The sequence below is a fragment of the Pleurodeles waltl genome, chromosome 5, assembly GCF_031143425.1.
Source record: "Pleurodeles waltl isolate 20211129_DDA chromosome 5, aPleWal1.hap1.20221129, whole genome shotgun sequence".
NCBI lineage: Eukaryota > Metazoa > Chordata > Amphibia > Caudata > Salamandridae > Pleurodeles > Pleurodeles waltl.
In genome coordinates this window covers 1694016984-1694043873 of record NC_090444.1, presented here as the reverse complement: position 1 = coordinate 1694043873, position 26890 = coordinate 1694016984, and the positions used below count along the sequence as shown (strand labels likewise).

At 41.7% G+C, this 26890-nt stretch overlaps 1 protein-coding gene across 1 annotated transcript in view; it reads right to left on the bottom strand.

The window, feature by feature from the left end:
- Positions 1-26890, bottom strand: part of MFSD2B (MFSD2 lysolipid transporter B, sphingolipid) — a 291098-nt gene that overhangs the window by 177961 nt on the left and 86247 nt on the right. The gene's annotated exons all lie outside the window — the stretch shown is intronic.

Sequence of the window (26890 nt, the reverse complement as noted above, 5' to 3'; positions counted from 1 at the left end):
TCCTACTGATGGATTGTGCAATGTACAGCATTACAAATGACATCCATCAAAACACAGACTTGATATGTGAAGATGAAATTGTGATTGTAAATTAGTAGCCCTTCACACTTGATGAGAAAAGCACTGGGAATAGCTCTTCTACAGAAAGTAGCATGGCCTGGATCAAGAAATAGAGGAAATATAGAGATAAATATGGGGAAGACAGATGGTATTTTCCATGATCTATAGGAGAAAACAAACGTACTCCTCCTCCTTTAAGTCTTCTGCCACAGGGTTAGTGATGGATCATTATTCACATATTGCTAGATGATGAAGGGTATCTCTGGGTGATTTGTTGGTGTGGTTGGTGAAATACATTGTAGGACCTGTTGTAGTTATGTTCCTATGCTCCCAATATGTTTTGTTACATATACAGCATTCTTGATGCACGCATGATAGTCTCTATTATGCATGGGGACTATGATTGTATAATAGAATCAATCAGGCAGAAGGCAAGGGCCCCTCCAAGACTGTTGCAATGCTTTGTGGCTATGATGAGGGGATGCACCTTGGGGAACTGTGCAGGAATTCACTTGAGGATGATGTAATGTACTCCTTCTACTCCATAGTAATACTCAAGGATTGACTTCGTACTGACTGATAACGACAATTCGCATGCCTTCATTGAATCTGAATATTCAAGTAAATTTCTATCTGACCACCAGCAACCCAATTTTTCACACACAGTAATTATTCAATTTGTGTATGTGCATACATTAACAATCCAAGAAACAGCAAGCCTAAGTTAAAACACAATCATGTACATAAGGTCAAATGAGACAAGCGTGAGAGAGTCCACAAAAGATCTAGTCAGTACTTAGCAGCATGTTGATACAAAAGTATAGAATTTACACCAAATAGGAAAAGCTATATTGTAATTGTAAGTATAAATGAATTAATATAGCACTTACTACCCCTAACAAGGCATGGTCGTGCTCTACGCCAGGCAGGATGGTTCTCTGGGAACCCAAGATGAGTGGCTAGAGTTTATTGTTGGTTATTTGTTTTAATCGTGTGCTGTCCTGGTAACCGTTCCGTGCATTCACATAACTTTTTTTGTAGTAGATTAAATTGGTAGAAGTTTATGTGTGACCATTAGTGGGGGGTATGTGAGTTCATGCAAATGATTGGTTAGATTAAGAAAATTAGCTAATATCTATGCAGGGGTATTACGTACACATGAGTTTATTGTCATTTTTTAAATGAGATGAGGACAATTTGCAGAAATATAGTAATAGAGATTAAGGCAAAGACCTATGTCACAGAGTAGACTGTGTTCAGAGAGAGGACGTGTGTAGGACGGGAGCACTGAGAGTGTCATTTGAGAGCAATGAAAGAGAGATGTCAGGTCAGTTTTTCATGCAGGGCATTAGGAATCTAGAGGAGGTGTTTTGAGATAGCATGCAATCTAGGGATGCAGCAATGTAGAAATAAATAACATTATTTGCATGTAACACAGTGCTGTAATATTTTTGATAGGCACTAGATTCAGAGAATCAGTCTGTCCACTTCTAAGCAAGGACTACACCACTGCTTCAGTAAGGACAGCTGATTAGCTCAGGAGTTGGAAGTGTAAATAGCTGGATGCACAAATTGGAGGTGAATCCGTTGAGAAATATCTAAAGATTTATGCTGGCTCCAGGGAAACACTAAACATTTGAACATAGGAAAGTGTGAGATTATAGGGTAAATAATGTAAACATTGAAAAGAAGATACTGCAGCTGCTAGAGCAGATGTCTTCTTAAACAGTTGAAGATTGTATTAATTGCAAAAGCAAATTAGATTTGTCTGGATGCTCCTGGTGTAGCATGGCACAAGATGGGGAACAGAAGCTTTCCAGACAATGGAAATGCATTGCCTTCATTCCTGTAGGCGGACTACTTTTAAAAATTCCGTGAACTTTGTTGTCAAGTGTCGGAAGATTAATTCTTCCTCATCTCAGCCAAGGTGAGGACGTTTCTCAGCCACTCCTGCTCTTTTGTCTTCCCCTAATTACTGGTTCAGGAAGGAAGCTGTGTAAAGACTTCACACTTCATTGTGCTCACATTGTGGTGCTCCTGCTTAGAGCCAGCCTCAGTGCTCCTTGCTGTATGAGGCATCATGTCTGGATGTGTGCAGGTGAGCAGTGGGATTGGGTGAGATGCTCGGCGCCTCTATTCCGGACAGTTAGTATCCAACGCCTGCCCTGCACGTCAGGCTCAGTTTGCCATAGATGAGCCCCACCAATTAACTTTACTCTACGGTTGTCCAGTTCCCTACAAGTATCCTGAGGTGCACAATAGAAATCTGCCCTCACCACTTTTATAGGCGATGGACAGCTATGTTTAGGCCCTTAACCTCATAGCACTAGTTGCTCAAAACTGCCAAGAACACAGTAAAAAGTCGAAGCCACGAGCAGACAAGGAACTACCATGTTGAAATTAGGGGTGAGAAAAAATCTCACTGATACCTTGTCTACTTACAGCTTACTAGATCCGTTTGCCGTTTATAAGCGTTCTATAGAACAGGATTTACTGTTACTTAATATTGACACTGGAAGGATGAAAGGCAGAGTTGACCTTGCCTGAATTTGAAGGTCTACAAAATGTTAACATGTAACTGCGAATCACATGTAGGTCAGGAGCAGCAATTTAACTCACTGATCAATCTTGGTATTAAAATTAGTAAAAAACTGTCAGCTCGTTGCCAGTTATCCTTCGGAGGAGGTAACTGCCCTCAGCACAGCGACTTCTGGGACAAGAGATTATGTGATTTGCCCAGAATCACAAGATGTTCAGGCAACGCAGTGATACGAACCTTCTATATTTTTATCACTCTCACCACCCATAGAGTACCTCATCTATTTCTCTACTTTGCCTCTTTTCTCACTTCAGCTCATCTGTCTTTCTCGACTTCACCCAGTGCTTAATTTGTAAATAAAAATGTGCTGGTGCTCAAAGCCCTCCTCTTAAACACAGCTGCTGCAATCATAAGTGCGAGCACATAATACTGAGGAAGCGTAATCCTGAAGCCACCTCGGGCCTCTTCAGTCCATTTATAGCCACTCCCTGCCCCTTCAGCTCACTCTTGTAGCTTCCTGCTTTTCCCCTTTCTGACGGTTTTTAGTTTTTCTCTTCCTCCGTCTTTCCCACGTGTCTTTTACTCGCAGTAAATGCTTGAGACAGAAAACTAAGCACCGGCCCTCAGAAATAAGTGCCGGCGCCCATTGGTAAATGCTTTACATTTGTCCCTCCTTGGGGCAGTTTTGTTACTGCCTTGGCCATGGACCCTATTACATGGATAATTGTACATTTGCCGATACGTTTGACTGCGAGCAAACTTCTCTTTCTTTTTGTGTCTCTTTTTCGCGCTCATTCTCATAGCAGCCGTGGCACTTTGAATCGGCTTGCTTATGTCAACTGTTTACTTTTCATTTTAAATGGATATGTCAAGAAAAGTCTAGTTCGGAATTTACAACCCTAATAGCTCTAACTCAAGCAAACACGAGACCAACTGCATTGCAAATGCTTGTTCTCTTTGGGAGCAGGGACCAACTACTGTATAATTACACTTTGTTCTGTTTATCTGTTCTTTAGGGGACTTTATTTTCCTTCATTTCCTGCTGTTCAGTAAAGCTTAGCCTGCTCCATCTGCTGCATGCCCCTGCCACTCCCCCTTGTTTCTTTGAGCCCTCATGCACCCACGCTGTCACTGTAGAGTGCTTGAAATTTTGAGCATTCAAGAATGTCTTTTATTTTATTTATGTTTTAAAGAAGTCGGGCTCACTGAATTTTTCGTGTCTCAGGGCAGCTGTTACAGCTGCTACCATTACAACCAATCACAGTGGGACTCCCAGGCTGGCGCCCGCTCAAGCCAATTAGAGAACGATTAACTTGGGCCAATAAGAGCCTGAACCCCATCCCTCAACTCACTCCGAGGGCTCTACCGACCCCTTGTTATTTCTTGTTATTTTGTGTTCATATCCAGTGCGCGAGGCCACCTCCCCTCCTGTTCTCGCTTTGGTTGCTCTGCTTCCCCAGTGCGCTTGAAGCTATGTTCTAATTATTCATCAACACCAGCGTTACTTGTCAGAGTCTGAACAGGTGTGTAACGGTATGAAAAAATCCACTGGAATCTGTGTTGTGAAGCATCCTCAGTCTCACCCCCGAAAAGCAGCAGGGCACCACCAGGTACACCGTGCATTTAGGGGTAGAAGGTGTGCCTGTGCTCTTCTCAGCCTGCCTGGTCCCCTGAATTTCTGCAGGTGGCACAGTAGCAGGGTACGGTGCAGGTAAATACCTTGCCTTATGTATGGCCCCACCCACGCGCACCGGCAAAATGAGGAAACAACACTGTGCTGCGAGGCTTGTATGACTCCTGACATCTTTCGTCAACCATGCTCGCACTGACGGACATTTTGGAGTGAGGCTATTCGGTATTAAATGAAACCACTTTCTTTCACCAGCGATTGATTTCAAAAACATATTCTTTGGTTTCAGCACACTCCTTTTAAATAATGTTTGCCTGCTGAAGATGACCACAATTTTATATATATCAAAGTGCTCACATACGTAAGAATGAAAAAAAAAATTTGCCTAGGTTCACACCGTTTCAGCACAGCCGGGGAGCTCAGATTTATCCAGGTTTTCTGGAATCATTTTGTACAAATCAGCCAATGATTGCACACCTTTAAAGTGTATTTCACACTCATGTTTATCTCCTTTTCTAGTCGTCTGAAGCCTCAATTATTTCCCCCCTAGTCCTGTATTATCAATTTTGCCTGTTGGTCACATTTGTGTGGATGTGCCGGTTGGGTGGTGAAAGTAGTATTCTATTGGAAATAGCATGGCGGATTTAAATTAGGATGCTAAAAGGCAAAATTGTATTTTTTTGCTGCAAATAGATGAAGAAGGTAAATGGAAGCGCTTTAGTTATATGCAGGGCCACTAGAATTATATGACAGGAAAATACCAAATATGAGGCAGGGTTGATCAGTTTATGTGGCAAGAAAAGTTCAGTTATGAATTTTTAATACTTGTAAGCAAGGCCACTGGAATTATGCAGCAGTGGAGGGCCAATTTATGCAGCAATGTTCAGTACATTATGCGTCAGGAAAAGGCAAGTTATGTGGCATAATGAGGCACATTTTGTGATAGTATTACTTCATAAATTTTTCGTTTTAATGTTTGCTAACAGTATCTGGGCATTATTTGCATCTTATTAGTACTAATTAAACACCCAAATATAGCAATAAGTAACAGAAAGATGGCTAGTCAATCTTTGCGAAGAGCCTTCCACTGCACGGAAACACGTGATGCGTTTTAAGTAACTTTTAAACCGTTTGAGCTAGAAACACTTTTTTTGTTAACATCTGCAGATTACGCAGCAGATGATGGATTATGTGGCAAAAGCAGCAAATCTATAATTATGAAAAACACTGCAGCCACACAATCGCATAATTTCAGAGGCCCTGCTTATAAGTCACCTATAAAGTAAGCCCTAACCCATCCCAGGGAAGGGGAAGCAATCCATGTGTATTTAAGGTTTGTATGACCTGACAGTGAAAAACTCAAATTGGTTTCACTGTTGTAAAACCATCTTTTCATTGTCTAACACTGGATTACTTTACCACACTTAATTGGAAATAATCTTAGTTTGGGACCTGATAGAGAAATTCTGTTTTTACGCACATTAACTATAATTTAAAATCCTCTTCAATGGCAAAGTTGGATTTTAAGTTACAATTTTGGGACTGGCACTTTTAGAAATCTGGCATTTTGCTGACAGTGTCCTGGGTCACATGACTCTGAATGGCCGTCCTCTTGTGAGTTGTGTATTCTTTCTAGACATCGAGGCTAGAGAGGGCTAGATGTGAGGGGAGTACATCTTCCTTACTGGACCTGTACCCTGCCCTGATCACACTTCAAAGGGCTCTGGCTGCCACAAACACAAAGGAACCTGACACCATGCCTGCCCTTGCCTTCACCACTGTAGACAGTTTAGAGTCAGGATCCAGGGAAGCAATAATCAGAACCAGTTTTGGGATTAGGCTAGGGAATTCCACCACACAAAGGCTGGCAACACATTTAAAAGTGGGACCTTTAGAACTTCTCATCAGAACACTCCTGGACCTGTAGACCTGTCAAAGATTTAGAAGAAGGACTGCCCTGCTGTCTAAAAAACAAATAATGGACCTGAGTGCTTGAACACAGGCTCCCCAGTAGTGACTCAATGGTCAGCTGGCTCACCTCCTGTTTGATCTACAAGGATACAATAAGATTCCACAGGCCTCCCTGCAACTTCCCTCCTGACCAGCATCAACAGGACTTGCCTGCTGCTGGCCTCTGCTGGAGTGAGTCCTGAACCCCAAGAGTTGCCTCCAGGTCCTGGACTTTTTTGCTGGCATCAGAGTGTATGCCTCCTGAAGAAAATTTGAAAATACAGAGGTTCTGGGCTCCTCGTGACAGAGAAGTGACATCTTTGTGCCAAGAATCAACCTCTGGCGATGATCGCCAATGTAAGGCTCTAGCGAGACAGCAACAGGTCATGTTGAACGCAAAGCTCCAGTGACTACCAGCTCTTCACGCTGAAATGGCAATTGCCCGCAAAGCCCAACTTGCTTCTTGTGCAGACAGTACAAACAGCAGCTCCTCGCACGGACCTGAGAAGGTAATTCTTCAGCGGGACAAACCTGGTTCCTGTATCTGACCTGCGCTCCATCTCAGCTGGCCTAAATTTGTGACATCTCCGGTTCCACTGATTGGAGTTTTTTTGTTTGGTGTTTTCTCTTTTTCATGTTCAATGTCCCAATTCCACCCTGCATCAGTGGCTTGAGGCGGCTACCTACATGGTGTGTGTGAAACTGCAAGTTACCAAGGGGTGTCTCAAAGACCCAACACATCTGTTCACTGGATTAATTATGCATAATTTGTAAACGTTGTCTTTCCTGAGATCGGGGCACCCGTGATATTATCTAATTCTGAAAGAAGAAATTAGGGAACTTTTGGACATTATTGCTATGGGGGAACAGCGGGTCATGCACAGATGTGGATGGGAAAAGTGTGAATTCTTTCATACATACTTTGAGCAGCTTCTTGAAGAGACATTGTCAGGGCTAGCACAATGTCCAGTACAGCATTTATTTTAAACATGGACTGGGATTTTTTTTTAAATGTTTTGAAAGCCTTAATTCTTTTGTATCAGAACTCTGTGAAGGGAACACTGATGATGTCATAGATGCTTCACAGTGATGTCACAAGGCCCAGGGTTTATGAAGACAAGGAAGCCTGCACAGGGGATGTCGCCACCACATCAGAGAGAAACAGAACAATGTTGATGGCAGAATGTGAGGTAGCAGGGGGTCTTCTATGTAGGTTCGGTTCATGGTGAGATCCAGTTTAGTAACCTAACTGTTAATAATACCAAGAGACAAGTTCTTACCCCTGCCTAGCACTGCTACTGCTAACTCCCACAGCCCAGAAACACATGGATTCGTCTACAGATTTGTAACGTCATAATGACATGCTGAAAGGTTTCCACTGTGATGCTCCCTTTCTATAAAAAGCCCAAGCATTCCTCGGAAGGGTGCCAGCTGGGAAGGATCACTGCTGGTGACTGGAGATATAGAGGCCAGCCGCCCATGGGTGGGTGGACTGGGCCCCAAAAGATATATGTTGTGGGTGAGGAACAAGGGGACAAAGGTGAGTGAATAAACTATGAAAACTGAACACCACACTGAGAACAAGTAAGAAACTTACTTGAAACTGGCTTGAAAATCCCCAGATACCTTAAACCTTAATTAATTTTCCTCCTCCAGTACTCGGGATCCACAAGACTCAAAACAATATTTCCCAAAGCTTTCTGCCACCCTTCCTCCAATCAGTTCCATTATATCCCTTCTGTAACATCAAATCGCTTCTATTTTTTTATTTTTCCCTCTTCCTCATTTTCTTCCTTTTTTCCCCTGTATTTCTCTCTTTATAAATCCTTTATTCCCTCTGTTATCATAATGTTACCCATGGCTCCTCTGTTCTCCCACAACCACCCATCCACTCCCCAATTTTCACTTCAAAACCTTTCCTCTCACTCTCTATTTGTTCCCACTCCCTGTACTCCCTGTCCTACCCTGCACTCTGCTTCTGGCATCTTACCTATCCTGCCTATCCACTACCTTCCCTAGTCTTTCCTTGACCCACGATATTCATCCTTTTCCCTTCCCTTCGCCAACTCTTCCAACTTCCCTCCCTTTTGTTCCACTGACCTTTGCTTTTTTCTATTTTACTTTTGACATTCCTCCCCTCTACTCCCGTAAGTACACAACCCTTGGAGTGTTCTATGCTTCCAGCACTACTTATTCACCCTCCCCTCTCATTGTTTACCATTCTCTTCTCTTTCACCTTCAGTTTCCTTCCCTTTACCTCCCAGCACCTTTCTTCGGCTGTATGTCAATTCATAGAAAAATGATTTCATGGCATACAATTACTAAGAAACCATTTCATCTAAACCATTTAATGGAAATTCTAAGAATGAACGGCATTTATCTTTTCATAGAAACCAATTCATAGAATGTCTTTTTGGTCGAAATTGGCTTTTGAATGCTTATTTTTTAAGTGTGAATGCAATTGTTGCAGGTCTTACTTTCAGAAACAGTTATGCCTGAAGTGTTTATTTCAGTGCTTTACTTCAGGGGAAACTATTTCATATTTATAGCTTTTACCAGTGCTGGCTTTTACGCTGGTGGCACCCGGTGCAGCAATCTTTTTTGGTGCCCCCATCCCATGACCACTTTTTCAGATTCCCTCAATGCCACCAGGCCCCTCCTCTTTCCATAGCACCTCTCACATACATTTCATTTGTTTTAGGGTGCTTGTAAAGGCTGGTGTGGTGTTCAGTATCTATGAGTGAGGGAGCATGATTCTGTATCCAAGTTATGCTGTAGTACCCTAGTTACCATGCTGTGATGTAACTTGTTTAGAATGCGTGATTGTTACCATGGGAGACTGAGAAGTAGTTGATCTGTTATTGGCTGTGGACGAGCTCTCTCCTACGGATGTACTTCAATAAAGAATTCCTGCTTTACATCAAGATTTCCTGGCCTGCCTTTTATACTTATTTTACATTTGGCCACGATTGTGGAAACAAACCCATCCATACCTAGACTTCTATTGAATTACTGAGAGGGATCTCAACATTTAAAGTGTCTATCTTCTCTACTATTTCACTTCCTTCAAATCTTCAAAGAACATACTTCGCTTCAAGAATTACTGTGGACATCTACTCCACTTCTGCATTTGGCTTGGTGATTCGTTTTCACTGGGCACTCTGTTCTGCAAGTTTTGAATACTTAAACATTTATATAACTCTTTGAGTTACGACTTATTATTTTTATTTACTTTTCTTACCTGTTTTTATTTTATTTCTGCGCAAGCTGTTCAAATTGCTCTTTGGCTCGTGCTATTTGTTGGAAATTAAATCGCACTTGAGTTTAACAGACTCTCCTCAAGCACCACCTAGCGACTTCCGTGTAAGAAGAACAGCTTCCTCGCACCGCTGTCTCATGCTCTACCTCGCGTGGACACCTCGCTACTGCGCCGCTGCTCACTACTGCGCCGCTGTCTAGCAACTTGCCTAACCAGTGCAGTTATTACTTAAATGCGGCGTGTGAAGAGCTGCATGCGATTTCAGTAAAGCAAGGAGGCAGTGAGTGACGCAGGCAAAGCACATGCATAGTGTCGGATGGGAGCGCACAGTGCAGCCAGCATCAGCGTGACCTAGCAACAGGGACACCCGTGGAGGAATCTGATTGCTGATGCCCACAGCTACGGATTCAATGCGCACAGCAGGAAAATGTATTCGCTGAGGCACACAGCGTTGAACAGCACACAGTGCAGCCAGTGTCAGCGTATCCTAGCAACAAGGACACCTGTGGAGGAATCTGATCGCTGATGTACACAGCTACGGATTCAATGCCCACAGCAGCAAAATATATTCGCTGATGCACACAGCGTTGAACAGCACACAATGCAGCCAGTGTCAGCGTATCCTAGCAACAAGGACACCCGTGGAGGAATCTGATCGCTGATGCGCACAGTTACGGATTCAGTGCAAACAGCAGGAAAATGTATTTGCTGATGTGCACAGCTTCAAACAATTATCTCGCTGATGCAGCTATGAAATTATGGCTCACAGTAATCGAATAATATATCAAATACGCCTTGTGTTGCTGTCAACACTAGTGCTGATAATTAATGAAACAGTGCCATCTTCTGTTTAATCTTGTGTTTGCAGCGATGGGCATGTTCTTCTTCCTTTAGACTCTATTCAGCAAAGTGTCAATTAACACCATATAGACAACTTTTGGCTAATCTCAGCGATTAGCACGCTTCAATTTCTTCTGCACAACACACCTTTGACGGCTAAATACTTTAAATTCTAAAAAAATGTTTTTACATTTTTATTTAACATTATATATTTTTTTTAGTAATATTATTGTCCTGATATTTATCAACCATGCAAAATGTTACTACACCTCCTTTCTTTCTATCATCTCCAAGAGACCCACCTTTGCCTTGGTTAAAATGGAAGAAAGTATTTGATCATTATGCACATGTATGTGGGACATCTCTCAGTGCTGAGAGAAAGACATCCTTGCTGATGCATTGCCTAGGTTCAGAGGGACAGGAAGTTTTTGAGTATCTTCCTGATCTGTCAGAGAGTGATTCTTCAGGGTTAGATAATTATGAAATCTGTTTAAAAAAGATAGACTTGCATTATCTTCCCAGAATCAGTACAGTACTTGAAAGATATCATTTTGGGTTATTTTATGGTTCGAAAGGCTAATGGAGAGGACAGAATTTGTACTGATTTACGAGAACTCAACAAAGCGGTTGTAGTTGACTGCTACCCTCCTCCCAACATTAGTGAATTACTTAGTTCTCTTGATGAAGCAAGGCATATTTCTTCTCTGGATCTATCTTCGGCCTACCATCAGGTAAAATTGCACCCTATGTCCCAAGATATAACAGATTGTATCACTCCTTTTGGCACGTTCAAGTTTTTAAGAATGTCCTTTGGCTTAATTTCTGCATCCTCAGTATTTCAGAGGGGGATGGAAAGAATTCTGAGAGGTGTGGGGGAGAGTCAGAGTGTATTATCGTTGGAAAAGATCCTAAGGAACATGAATGTAGGTTAAGGGAAGTGTTGTCAAGATTTTAAACTGCTGATCTTACCCTTAGAGCAGATAAATGCAAATTTGATGTGCAACAAATCGAATACTTGGGCCATTGGGTATCAGCCACAGGAATCAAACTGAAAATGGATCTGGCAGAAACAATATGTAAATTATGAGCACCTCAAGAAAAGAGGAACTCATAAAATTCCTTGGTATGGCTGAATCATATAATAAGTTTATCCAAAACTTTGCAGAAAAAACATACCACATGAGAGAATTACTAAGAAAAGGAAGGTGATATTCATGTGGTTAAGAAATGTTTGTCCAAAGCACCAAATCTAAGGAGTTTTGATCCGCAATGAGAGAATACTACATTAAAACGGATGCAAGCTCAAGAGGTTTGGGAGCTGTCCTTATGCAGAGGATTGGTGGAGAAGAAATAACTATATTGTTTATCTCTGAGGGGAGCTGAAAACAATTACTCAGTTATTGAGAAGGAGGCTTGGGAGTTTTTGGGGCGATACGCAAACTGAGAAAAACTTTGTGGGGAAGAAATTTGAGATTCAAACTGATCATAAACCTCTCAAGGACGTATTTATGAAAAAGGGCATAGACTTTGTGCCTCATAGTATACGAAAATGGTTGGTAGCACAGCAAGAATTTGACTTCACAGTTTCCTATTTATCGGGTGTCAATAATACTATTGCTGACTGTGTATCAAGACTAGGTGATGCTGGAAGTGAAAATAAGATGGTGGATGGTTTGCTGTAGGAGAATTTGATGAAGAAATTAAAGGTTGTGTGATTATGAAAGGATTAGTATCTGAGGAGGAATGGAGAGAGAATTTGAGAAATTACCTATTTTACAAAAAGTTTGTATAATACTTAATGAGGGTTGGAGTGGAAAGAAGAATTGCGAAGAACAAATAAAAGGATATTGGCAAGTTAGAGATGAGTTAGTTGTGGTGGATGGATTACTGATGTGTGGCAGCAAGCTGAATCCCCTGTGCGAGCTAAGAGAAAGGTGAATAAGTAAATCCCATGCAAGTCACATGGGAATTGCAAAAACAAAGGAAAGAATGAGAGAATGTAGCAGAGAGGTTCGCAAATAACCCATGAGTCATATTTAAAGATGCGTGCAAGTGAGTTTATTATTACAAAAGGGACCCACGCACGTAGCTGCCTCTCTGTCCTGGAATAACGGCCAACTCAAGATCGAGCCGCTCGCACTCCAGAACCCAGAGGAGCAACCAATTGAACAAGGATTCCATTGGGACCACGTGCGTGGAACCCATACAAAGAACTAAAACAGCACAATACAATATGGAAAGAAAATTACATACAATACTAAACAGAAAGTAGATTACATATTACAACATCTCCCTCCTTTACAATAAAATAAGCAATAAAACACTAAGACAGAATAAAATCTCAAAATTTAACAGGTAAGTTAACTTGTCTCGATCTTCTAGTTGTAATACATTTAGAATGAGCCTCATCCGTGTTTTTGTCACTATCAGGATTTGAACCATTATCAACAGACTGATGATCAGAACTAAAATTCGGAACCTCAGAATCATTCATGTGATCGGAATCTAAATTACTTGATTTCAAAGACCCATCACATGCAAATTCTTGTAAATCCGTCGACAACATTGACCCCTCATCATGTTTTAAATGAGACATGTTCCTGAAAATCTTGAGTTGCTCAAAATTAATAGGAATTACACAACTCCTGCTCCACCAACCTCGTCCCTCTAATAATACAGAAGCTCTGGTAACTTTGAGAACTTTAGATGGAAAATGAAATTTAGATTCTCCTTTTCTTACCCTGAAAGGTTTTTTAAGTAAGACTCAATCATTGACCTTTAAATCAACTGTTTTCGTGGGAAACCTGTGATCAAAATTACATTTCTGCTTAAGTTGTTTATCAAAAACAGTACATTTCATGGTGTTTTTAACCAACAACTGAGATTTTGTTGTCAACATCATTCAAGACATGAAACATCCATCTTGGTACAAGTTTGGTTCTGGGATCCCTTCCCCTTAGTAACTTGAATGGAGAACAATCTGTAGTTGAATGAGGAGTAGATAGGTATGCCCAAATTTTCTCTTGCAGAAATTCTGCAACATCAACATTTGATGCTAAAGCAGTCTGAATTCCTTCTTTAAGAATCCGATTGACCCTTTCTACTAATCCATTCGCCGATGGATTGTGTAGTGCCACTCTGAGGTGTTTGATATCATGTAGAGTCAAGAAATCTGAAACAAATTTAGACAAAAAATGTGAACCATTATCAGTAACAATTGTATTGACAGGCCCTTCTGATCTAAATAATTTGCTCAAAAAACTGATTACCACATCAGAATCAGTTTCAGAAGTGAAAGAATATAAACCCATTTTGAAAAATAATCCACCACCACCACAAGATATTTCATGTGCCTTGGTAACAAATGAAATGGCCCCGAAAAATCCAATTCGACTTTATCCCAAGGTTTCTCCGGCAAAGGAACAGGATATAAAGGCTTAGGGACAGTCCTCCAATGTTTATCTGAAACAATACACTCTATTGATAAAAGAAACTACTGGATTATCTAAACTAGGCCACCAATATGACATTTTAAGTTTTCTGGATGTAGCTGAAATACCCAAGTGACCTTCGTGGGCTAGTTTAATAATCTTGTCCCTGATGTTGGTAGGAGGAACAATGAGATCACCCCTCAGGCAAATACCATTCTCACATTTGAGCTCACTTGACACATGACAATAAGCTCTGAGCTCCCCTGACAAATTTCTCTCAGCAGGCCATTTGGTCTTCAAAAATTCTACTACTTTAGACAATGTAGAGTCTGAGGACATAGCAGACACCCATTCTTGCTCAGAAACATGATTGTTAAATACAGCCAAAATGTCCAACAGGGCTACCACACACTCCTTTTCAGCATCAATCTCCACTGAGGCCTCATAGGGTAAAGGCAAACAAGACAAACAATCAGCACGAAAATTCATGCCTCCTTGCACATACTTCAGCACCAGATTGTATTCTTGCAACTTGGATAGAATGCAAACTAACCGTGCCGATGCTTTACCTAGACCATTTCCATTCAACAAATGAACCAAAGGTTTGTGATCAGTGAACACCTCACACCTGTTGCCCCAAATATAAGTTCTAAACTTCTGAACTGCCCATACACAAGCTAAGGCCTCTCTTTCGATGGTGCTATAATGTTTCTCTGCCTCCGATAACATCCTAGATGCAAAAGCAACAGTGTTTTCAGCACAATTCACCCACTGACCAAAAACAGCTCCAATTCCAACTAAACTGGCATCTACCATGACAAAAGGAATACCTGCAGGGTCAAAGGGTTGTAATGCAGGAGCCTTGATAACAAAATCTTTAACTCTATCAAATGTGGAGTTTAAATCCTTTGTCCATTCAAATTTAGTTCCTTTTTTAATTAATGATCTAAGAGGTTGTACTTCCATGGCATACCCCGGGACAAATCTAGCATAATATTCACAAAGTCCTAGAAAGGATTTTAATGCATCTTTATCAGAAGGTGGACATGCCCTACTAACAGCATCCACATTGCTAAATTTAGGTCTGATTCCCTCACCAGAAATGACATGACCAAAATATTCCACCTCGTTTACGAACAATTTACACTTGCCAGGTTTTACTGTCATACCCTTCTCCCTTAGGATACTCAAAACCTTTTTTAAAACTATTAAATGTTCTTTCTCTGTTACTGTGTGTATCAAAATGTCATCTTGGAAAGCCAACACCTGAGGCAAGTCAGAAAATAAATCATCCATCAATTTTTGAAAAACGCTTGCTGCTGAAGCAAGGCCAAAAGGTAAGCGTAGATACTTGAATACCCCAAATGGAGTTACAAAAGTGACATCTGAGAAGATTCGCTCAATGGAATTTGATGGTACGCAGAGTGAAGATCTATAGTAGAAAACACCTTGGAGTTACCCAGACTCGTAATCATTTCTTGTATACGTGGAAGAGGATGACTATCAATGACAATGTTTTGGTTAACAGACCTCAAGTCCACACACAATCTCAATTCGCCATTTTGTTTCTTGGTAATTACAATGGGTAATACCCATTCTGAGGTATCTGCAGGAGCAATTATCCCTTGAGATTGAAGTTTATGTAATAAGGACTTCAAATCTACTCTTACACTCAGAGGTATGGGTCTTACTTTATGTACAACAGGAATTGCACCCTTCTTGAGTTTTATGCAATGCTCATATCCTTGCACTCTCCCGATTTGGTCTTGGAAGACTTCTGGAAACAAATCAATTATGCTTTGCGTGGTGTCTTTAGAAATGCACACACTGGCTACCGAATCTGATAGAAATAAATTAGGTAATTCACCTAGAACCACTGGAACATCATGGCCAGGACGCAGTATTATTCCCAAACGTGCTAAATCCTTCCAACCCACAATATTACACCCTTTGACAGCTACATACATTTTTGTTACAATAGTTCTGCCAAGACATTGAAGATCTGATACAAAATAGCCCAAGAAGTTAATGTCTTGTTCCCCAAACGCCTTGGGAGCAACATCAGGATATTGTAATTCAATGGAACCCTTCCACAACTTAAAGAACGTTTGATCTGCTAAGATAGTGATGGGGGCTCCTGAATCATCTAGAACAGGAATGGTTTGACAACGAATCACTACGTCACACACAGCCCCTTTAATAACTTTCTCAGTTTTCCCACCCTGACCATCCGAAACGTCAATCGTTAAGAACATATTCGATAATTGGTTAGACGTCTGTGAGATTTCGTCATCAACGTCAACACTGTTGATCTTGACTTTACTTTGTTTGAGGGTTGTGACTGGCACATTGCTTGAAAATGCCCCACTTTCCGACAATTGTTCAATTTTTTACCATGTGCCAGACAGGAAGTGTCATTACCAATATGAAATTTTGAGCCACAACGGAAACACTGTTTTGAATATTTAGCCACTTTTATGTTTGGCTGTTTGCTCAGTTTGTTATGAATGGCACAAACAGCTTCATTCTCACTAATAAGATCAACAGTGCTGTACTGATTAGCTAAAACTTTGGAAGTATTTATGGACCTTTCAATCCCTTTAGCTAAAACCATCACTTCTTACAAAGTTGGGTTACAACATGACAGAAGTCTTTCTTGAATCTTTTTGTGAAAGCAATGAAACACAAACTGATCCCGAATATAAACATTGGACCAAATTCACATTTAGCTGCTAAAACTCTTGAGTTTGCTATATACTCCTCAATTGACTCATCACTCATGTGTTTGCGCATAGCAAAATTGAATCTTTCAAGTAATGCATCTGAGTCTCCAGAATAATGCTTTGCCATACGTTCCTTCGCTTCAATATAGCAGTTCCATTATACGTCGCCTCCACCAGGAGATGAAATAGCTGGTAAGTTGTCGAATATCCTTTGAGCTGCAATTCCTAGATGGTTAAATAATAAAGCTTTCTTCCTACTAGGGGAAAATTCCATAGCATCAATGGCTGCCAGATAGTTTTCGAAAATGCGAATCCATTCAGCCCATTTAATGTCACATTTACCTGCTTTCTGTAGGAAAACTGGTGGTTGTACAATATTATGATTGGATGCCATAATAAATTTGGGAAAATACACAAATATATTCTTCTTTGAATGAAGCAGGAATTGACACAAAAGTACAGGTGAATTTCAATGTTTTAATCAACGTCTGGAGAGCGACGTAGAAAGTGCACACAAAAGCGAAGAAACCTTCTTCAATTGACACTAGCAGGACAAGCGTAAACAAGGCAACGTCATAGGAGGAACATGTGCAGAGCACAAGAAATCTGTTGCTAAAGCAACCTTAGAAGCGCTGCCACGAAGCGTATGAAGAGTGCGAGAAATCGGAATCCGTCACCAAGGCAACTTAAAAAAATAAAAAAAAATGCTGCTGCGTAGCGCATGAAGAGCGCGAGGAATCCGTCTCCACGGCAACTGCAGGCCTAACTGAAGCGTAGCGTATAAGGCCAGTCCAATTAAAGCAAATGAGAAATATGCCCCTCCTACTCACACCTTTCCGCGCAACCAATCACCTTACAAATATCTTCTTTCCAGGAAGCGGAACAATGCCGAATCTGAGCACACCAACAAGGAGCAGCTCACCAATGGGTCCCTTCTTTGAGTAATCTCCTTGTACCCCACTCCCGGTACCAAATATGTACTAGGGAGGTTCACCAATAAACAAAGAGTCATATTTAAAGATGCGTGCAGGTGAGTTTAATATTACAAAAGGGACCCACGCACGTAGCTGCCTCTCCGTCCTGGAATAACGGCCAACTCAAGACCGAGCCGCTTGCACTCCAGAACCCAGAGGAGCAACCAATGGAACAAGGATTCCATTGGGACCACACATGTGGAACCCATTTAAAGAACTAAAACAGCACAATACAATATGGAAAGAAAATTACATACAATACTAAACAGAAAGTAGATTACATATTACAGAGAAGCATATTCGTGGCCTGCAATTGACGTGAACATTGAAAGAGAGGTTAGAAATTGTGTAGAATGTTTATGTAGTGACAGAGTTCTGAAATGTAGGACTCAACTAATGGTAGTGAGGCAGCAAGCCAGTAGTTCGTGGTCGGATGTTGCCATAGACATTTTGGGTGAGTGAGATCTCAGGATCGCTACATATTAGTATGTCTAGACATGTATTCTCGATGGCCTGAAATTAAAGTTGTGAATTCAATAGATTCGAGAATTGTCATAGACTTTTTGGAGGACCTTTTTGAGAGAGCAGGATTTCCTATGACATTACTCTCAAATAATGGGTATAAATTACCTCTAGGGTGGTAAAGGAATGTCGGAAGACTAAAGGTGTAAAACATAAAAGAGTAGCATTGTATCAACCTGAGAGCAATGGAGTTGTGAAGTGTTTGAAAGAGACCTTACAACAAGCTCTAGTGTCTGGTTTGGATTAGTAAATGGCGATAAGAAAGAAGGTACATGAATATTGATTTACCCCACAGTCCTCAATAGGAGTGAATTTGTTTTAGGCTGTTCAAAGGAAGAGTTGCTAATACTGAAGTGATTCCCATGTGGGTGACTGAGAAAAGGAGAAGTGTAGATGATAGTGTTGGCAGAATAGAAGGCTGGGAAGAGAAGGAAAAGGAGAGAATGGAGAAAAGGAAAACATGGTATGATTTGAGAAAAGCAGTTAAGAAGACAGTGGTACATGTTGGAGATTGGGTAAAAATTAAGTCTCCCAGAATGGATGGGGAAATTTCGAAATTCAGTAAACCTTTTAAAGTTATCAAAGTGTTCACAAATGCTGTAAAAACCAGTGACCATAGAATTTGGAATTTAAACAGAGTAGCAAAATCTCAGAACTGCAATGAGAATGTTTCTGAAGAAAAAGAACTAGGAGAGGAATGTTCAAAGAATGTACCTCTCTACCTAATGGATTATGTCAATTAAGTATTTCTCACATCGAAGAGTACAGTTTAAGTACCTTGTAAGAAACTTACTTTCTTTTGCTGTTTCCTTTGGTCAGCAAGGGAGGTGGTATGGTGTTCTGTATCAAGGGGTGTTGGAGCATGATTCTGTATCCAAGTTATGATGTAGTACCCTAGTTACCATGCTGTGATGTATCTTGTTTAGAATGTGTGATTGTTACCATGGGAGGCTGGGAACCAGTTGGCTGTGGATGAGGTCTCTCCTACAGATGTACTTCAATAAAGAATTCCTGCTTTACATCAAGATTTCGTGGCCTGCCTTCTACACTTATTTTACTGCTGGCTTTACTAATCCACTTAGCTATCCACATAAAATATAGCTCTGTTCTTCACAACAGGCATACTAACCCTCTTGTGCTGCTACTTTGTGGGGAGTCAAAACTGCCACTGTACAAAACGCAGATCTGTCGCTCTAGCAAGAACATTAATCACAAGAGTTATCTTGACATTTCTAATGTGTAGCTGCTGTAGTGTCACAAATAAACACCTGTAATCCTCATTGTGTCCTGAACTGATACCAGCAGGTGACTTTATGCAGCTGAGGGCCATACTGAACCACTGAAGGATGGTGTTTCCCCATGTTCCAAAGTTCCAGACCATCGGGGGAGAATAAAGGAGATTTATGCCTGAGCCAGTGAGTCTCCCAGTGTGAAATGAGTGTCTATAACCTTAAATAAAGATTACAACTATGAAAGTGATGGCAGTAAAGAACTAATAACAATCTCATCCTTGTACCTACAATATTTGACAGAGGTGCGTGAGGAGAATGGTGATGTGATAGAAGATGGTTATAAAGAAGCCAAGTTAAGGATACAAAATTGCTTTGCAAAAACAGTTAATATTGTAATGAGATGTCAGAAGTTTTACATGCAACCACAAAATCTTTTGTCAATCAAAGACTTTATAGCTAGGCTGCAGGAGCTGCGTACCTGCAAAGTGTACGTTTGGTTTGATGACTAAAGAAATTATCAAGGACCAACTGATTGTACAGTATTGAAGTAAAACAATACAAGGGAGACTTTGGCTGCAGGTGACTCCACTCTGAAAGATGCCATCAAGATTGCAAAGATTGTAGGAGTCAGAGATATGCATGAAGGAAATTGTAACAAATGTACATAGTGAATCAGAGTTGGTTAATGCAGTGACAAAAAAAACTCTATCTAATGTCAATCAGAACAAAAGTAATGAGAATAGTGTAAATGAAAAAGGAATTTCACTGCCCAATACAAGAAAAAACTTAAGGTGTCCGTTCATATTACAGGTGCAGTTATTCACACATGAGTGACTCAAGAAATTGTTTTGCCATTGGCAAAGAGTACCACATTTGTGGTAAAAAAGGGGTTTTGATCATTGGGGAAGAACAGCAATACAATGAGAACAGAAAACTACGACCTAAAGCAGAATTCAGAATTAAGGACAAGCCAATTGTTTTGATGGTGGACTCAGACTCGTTGTATACTAATATACCAAAATAGATGTTTGATACTATATAATCAGACAAAGCACTGAAAGCATCATCTTTGAAAGGGTATCAGTGAGCTGATATTGGTGTGATGGGATACTTCTCAATGAAAACTGAGTTTAAGATATGTGTCACAAAAGGAAAAGTCTGTGTGGCAGCTGAAGGTCCTCCAATATTAGGCTGGTCTCACCAATACGACCTACACATAATTGTAAATCCTCGTGCAACAGAATACATTTTGATTGTTACTGAAGAAAAATTGGATACTGTACTCAAAGACTTCAAAAAGGTTTTTTGAGGACAGGATAGGCGAGGCAATGGACTAGCAACATCAAATAATTTTTTTTAAAGATGCTGGCCCCGTAAAGCATTCTGTGAGAAAGGTGTCTTTGACAGCCCATACTGACATGAAATCCATTCATGATCAAATGATCAAGGACAAGATTATTGAGCCGATGGAGGTGACACAATGGTTGTCACCAGTTGTTATGACAAAGAAGGATGATGGCTCTCTTTGGGTGTGTGCAGATTTGCGTATCCTTAACCAAGCTGTTGTTATAGACTGCTTTGCACTGCTGAATATCAATGAATTAATTTTTCAAATGCCCAATTGCATGTATTTTTCTAAACTGGATCTCAGGAGCACTTCTCACCGGATAAAACTGAACCAAGACTCCAAACATTTGACAGTGTTTGTTACCAATGAAGGTGTTTATCAGTTTAACAGGCTACCATTTGGTCTCTCTTCAGCATCTAGAGTATTTCAAAGACTTATAACCAATAATTTGTCAGGAATAGTTAACATTGTCTTCTTCCAAGATGATATATTAGTTTTTGGAGAAAATGTTGAAGATTACAACAAAGCATTCTGTGAAGTCTTGCACTAGATTGCTGACGCAGGCATGACATTATGAAAAGACAAATGCAAATTCTAGTGAAAGAAGGTGAGTGCTTTGGTCACCTTATTACTGGCAATAGAATAAAGCCAAAAATTAATCTCGTCAGTAGAACAGTAAATGTACAAATCTCGAATGACAAAAAAAACTAAGATCGTTCATGGGACTTTTGGAATGCCATGCAAAATTTGTCAGAGACATTGCATATAAATCAAGTACCCTAAGACAAAAGGTTCCATCTGAGATGAATGCTGGTTCCTTTCACTTCCTTAGTATGGACACAGAGTAGGAGGAGCTGCCGGAACTGTAGGAGAGCCATTTTCTGCTCACTGCTCAAAACAACCGCCGCCAGCAAGCTGTTTAGCGGGTGACTGCTGAAAGCAGAGGGCCTGAAACTAGACGCTGGCCCTGCCACAACCCAGCAGCCTTATCAGCTCTGACCGTCCTGTATGCCGGCTGGCTAGTGACAGTATGAACAGTAACAGTAATAAAAGTAATTAAAGCAGAGAGTGGAGCCAGAGTTACATGAGCCTCGGCTGAAAGTGAGGCAGGAAGGGGAGGCAAAGCAGCTAAGCAGGAGGTGCATGAGGTAGCGGGGTAGAGGGGCAGGAGGGTGGTGAGAAGCCAGGACCCCTCCTTGCCCCTGGGGCTCCACTCACTGGGGGTGTACATCATCATGACACCTGCCCCCCCTTTAGCTCCATCTTCCTGGCTGTGGACCCCCCTCCTCAGGCCAGCAGGGCATTGCTGCACCTTGGTGCTGGTGCCGGTTCCACCCTCGGCTGACAGTTTCACACCAAGATCTCTCCTCTCTCCTCCACTGTCCAGCCTGCCCGTCAGCCATGTCAGTTGCACCAGTCCCCCAAGCCCCCACAACCTTGTGGACACAGCCACCGGATATCGTCTCTCTGGTCCACTGGTGCATTGTTGTCATCTGCCTGGCTACACACAGCTTATTGCCTGTGTCTCTCCGCGGCCTCGACCTGGATATCCTTGGAATTTTTCTCTTTACCGACTTGGGTTTCCTGGGCGCGCTCATGTCCCACCCCTTTGAGGAACATAAGGCAAATCACACCACAAAATATGACAGGGAGTGTGTGGCAGCACCCAAGGGAAAGCTGTTACCAGCCAAAGTAAAATCTTGAGCCACAAAAATACTAAGGGTACAAGCCACACCTAACACTCAGTAACCCTAAATGCTGAAGTGCCTCGAGTCGGTTTGAAGTCTGGACCATGGCCATCCCATCAAAAGAGCATCAACATGAGTCAATAAGCGAAGCTGACTAATGTCCACTCTGTTATAGTAAGGTTCAGAGGTCGTTACAGGACATTAGCCAGTGGGCCTTCACCATAACAGTTAACGCCTAGCTCCACCAAAGGGCCAGTGCACCAAATGAAAAAGGAGTCACAGCAACACGCCGCTAGCGGGTATACATAATTATAACCAGTCACAGCCACAGACCATCATGAGGTCAGGGAGACAGAGAAACCCACCGCAACACAAAGGCAAACCCAAGAAATCCAGTGCAGGGACACCACCCTAAGCAAATATAAGCAAAACTGTAGGCCTAGACAGTCAGCCAAAAATTACCACCAAGTTTCAACTTTTGAAAGACTCTGGGGCTGCCATCTACTCAACAATCACTCCACTCCAGTTAAATGGCTGCCAGCCCCTCTCACTCTGACTACTATTATTCAAACGAAAGGCCAATCCCCGATCCAGACCTCTAGTCGAAACACGATAACAGCGGCAGCTCTCTCAAGCCATTCATCTAACTGGGCACATAAGACCCCAACCAAATGACAAGTAACCCCAAATTCAAACCTGGACTGCACAGACAAAATAATCGGGGGAACCTCTCTGAGTCCTCAGAGCCAATATCTAACAAAAGATCTTATGACTAAGAATGTGAATGACGGTTACTAGGCAGGAGTGGTCAACCCCCACAAACACGCAGGCAATCACTAATCCGGAAGATAACATCATGAACGTTTGGGAACTTGAGAATCAACCAGAGGGCGATACAACCACAATCTCCTCAGGAGTAACTTCTCCAAATTTGCCAAGCAGGTGACAAAGGGAGGCCAAAGGCAGTCAAACAACAATGCAACAACTGACATAGCTCACATTCCAGTAAGGAACATAGGATGTAGGCCGGCGGAACTGGAATTGGCTCTCTGCTGCCCTGATTAGTAAAGAAGGATTGCATCTATAACCACAAAGGACTGCACCTCAAAACAACAAAAAGTATGATCAAGCTAGTAAGCTGGAATGTGGCTGGCCTGTCTTCCCTTATTGTGAGTTCCACCACTAGGGATTTTTTAAAGAAAGCTGATATTCTGTGTTTCCAGGAAACCTGGTCGATGGAGCCTATATCCATTCCTGGCTTCCTAACAACTCAGACTCATGCACAAAGGAAAAATCTGTTTGGAAGACACATAGGAGGCCTAGCAACATATGTCAAATTAGACCTAGTTGTCAAGGTAGAGGTCTAGGATAAATCAACGAGGGACTACCACGTGGTAAGCATACATGGCCTGGCTTTTAACAATAAACCAACCCCGGTCTCAAAAATTAATTTGTATATAAACCATGGCCAGGTGAACAAACAGGCAAATGTCAAATTCATTTTGTCTTCGCTAAATGAATTTTTATAAGAGCACCCAAATCATGAATGCTCGGTAGCAGGAGACTTTAGCCTTCGTAACTTGGGTCAGGAAGCTGGACTCCCAGGGGACCCGGCTAGAATGGCCTTAGATTTTTATTTAAAGGATTTTGGACTAAAAACTACCAATTGCAATGAAATTGTAGTCAGCACACTTATACCAACATTTAGAAACATCTCTACACTTGATTATATCTTTGTAAATACAACCCTGTGGGCTAGATGCCTAAGTCATCAGGTCATTAGCAGAACTGAAAGCGACCACCATCCTGTGGAAATTGAAATCGGTCTTGGAGCGACAAGGCGTCTGGCGTATACAGCTAGTGGAAAGCAATTATCATCTAACCTATGTCCATTGGCAAAACAGAGAATGGCTTGTTCTGCCAAGTACACAATATGGAAACTTGGTAACGGTTCTCCAACGCTCGAAAATGGGACAAGTTAGATGGTAGACCAGTGGAGAACCATGGTTATTATGTTCCACAGTGCGCTCACCAGCTCCAGTCAGCACTGGCAATAAGGGGTTGAAAGAAGTGGTACTGATAAATTTTCAGCATCCTGGGGGTATCAATGCAGTAAAAGAGCGTCCCGGCAGGTGGAATCATGATATAAGAAAAACAAAATATCCTCTAAGGAAGCCTTAGGAGGCTGGCAAGGAAAGAACACAAGAAAATAATCTGGAAACTAAAGACAAAGGATGTAGAAGAACGCTAGATATGAATACATGCGATTATGTTGCCAAGGAACAGCAGAGAAGTCAATTCCCTGATTCACACATCTACCAGCAAGGACAGTGTGGGCTCTGCCTGCGACTGGGAAAGTCATGTGGTAAAGTTGTATGTGGATCCAGACTAAGCAGATGCTCAAAGCACTGCAGTGTTGCAACATGTATTAGATGGCTTTGATAACAGACCTCTAAATGTTACTGCCGAGTCAGTGCACACCACCCTTAGCAGTATCCGACGTGATGGGGTACCTGGACCAAATGGCCTTCCGGGTAGCATCTTCAAGGATGATTACGATTTTTGGGTTGAGCCCATGACAACTATATTCAATGACTGCCTATATTTTTCTGTTGTCCCAGAAGCCTGGAAGGGGTCGATTCTGCATCCAATCCACAAAAAAGGGGGACATTACTCGACCCGAAAATTACAGGTTGATAGCATTATAAAATGTGGATGGTAATGCCTTTGCAAAAGTTCTCTTACAAGAGCTTGAAATCTGGATCATGGAAAATAACATCATACCCATGTATCAGACCGGGTTCAGATCCAGTTCTTTCACTATAGATAATGTACTTGCTCTTTAATTTTTGGGTGCCAAGGCACAGAAGTCATCATCCCTTCCACTTTTTGCTTCGTTCATAGACTACAGTGCTGCTTTTGATGGTGTTGAACGCAATACTCTTTGGAAGAAACTAGCTGCTTGGGGGATACACAAAAAGATGCTGGTGTCCATAACTGCATTATATTCTGACACGTGGGTGTGAATTAAGATATCCGAAACGCATGCCACATGGACAATTTATACCAACAGATGCTTAAGACAAGGCTGTCTTATCGCCCCCACTCTTTTCAGTCTTTATACAGCTGACCTGAGTGCGGAGCTGCTTAAAGAGAATATATTCCCCCCGAAACTGAGTCAGACAGTGCTCCCTATAATCCAGGATGCTGATGACATGGTTCTGCTCGTTCAGACTCGGATAGGGCTGAAAAGCGGTTTAGATATATTGCACTGCTATAACTTAAAAAATGCTTTGTGGGCAATTGCGGCTAAGACTAAGGTTATGATCTTTGCCTGCCAATTAAAAAAAATCTGATGGAATGGAATCTCGGCCCGCCTAAGATGGGGACAGAAACTATTTACCACTACCTTGGGGACTGGATATCAGACACCGGCAAAACATCACATCAGGCAGCATCGTTGGCAGCAAAAGCAGAGAGAACTACCTATGCCCTGTCCAAACTCTACTATCGGCTTAAATCTCTGATGCAAAGGCAATTAGGAAAGTCATCAAGGTCAAATTATTGCCAACAAACACCTATGACCACCTCGCATACCCTGGCAGGCTCACTGCGCTACTCGAGAACTGTCACATAAAAGCCTAGTAGAAAATATTTCAGATTCCTAGACTCACTAGGCACGCAGCGATATGTCTGGAATTTGACCTAGTGAGGATGGAGATAGAATGTAAAAAGGATGCAATCAAGTTCTATCACCGAGTTTGTAAGGCCAACACTGTTTGCGTGGGTCCCTGCAAGTAATCTTCATAGATAATTCCAGCAGCTGGGCCAAGTACTAAAGGAGTGCTGAGGAATTCTTCAATCTGGCTCCAACTTATGTGCAGGACCCTCTTATAACGATGGCCCTGCTAAAGAGGACTTTGAAAGAGCATGGGGTGCAGGCCTCATGGGAAAGTGACATTGCTTGTATTAGGAATATCAGAGGAGCAGATGGTCTTACAGAGTCATATGTGGCCAGTAGCTGCCAACCATACCTAAAAGCGGCATTGGGTGCTCGTGCTTTCCAAAGCATTCTGCGGATGCAGCTCTTACCTCTTCCTGCCTGGAAGTACAACGTCATTGGAAGTCTCCACACAGTTCTCAGAAACAATGTACCTTGTGTAACTATCATACAGAATCAGTTATCCATCTTGTATGCTGCAGTCCGGGATTGGCCTCACAGAGTCGCTTATTTATTAAACCTTCTATTTTTTAAATACGGGTTGAAAACATGAAATTATATGTTTACAGCGGTAGTCCCCAAGGAGCTTGCCTGCTTCAGGATTTGTTTTCTTTTTTAAACTGTTTTTATTGAGTTTGAAAATCATGATCAACAACAAACATACAGTGCAGCGCAGGTTATTGCAAGACATGGCAGTATCATTATATCACAGTACCAGAGGGTATTATTTACATAAATCCAAGCCAAGAGACGATAGTAACCACTGCAGCAGAATTTCCCTCCAACCCCCCACCTCCCAGCAAAGATCCGTATGAGACCAGACATTATACAAATTGTAGAAAACAGAAACATGTCAACACCATAGTTGGCCGTCACTTGCTCAGTAGGTTCAATGTGTATCCTCAACCCCCTCATCCTCTGTACTGCCTGTAGAGCTTAAGTCCTCCACACCAGTGAACCGTTCCAGTAAGAC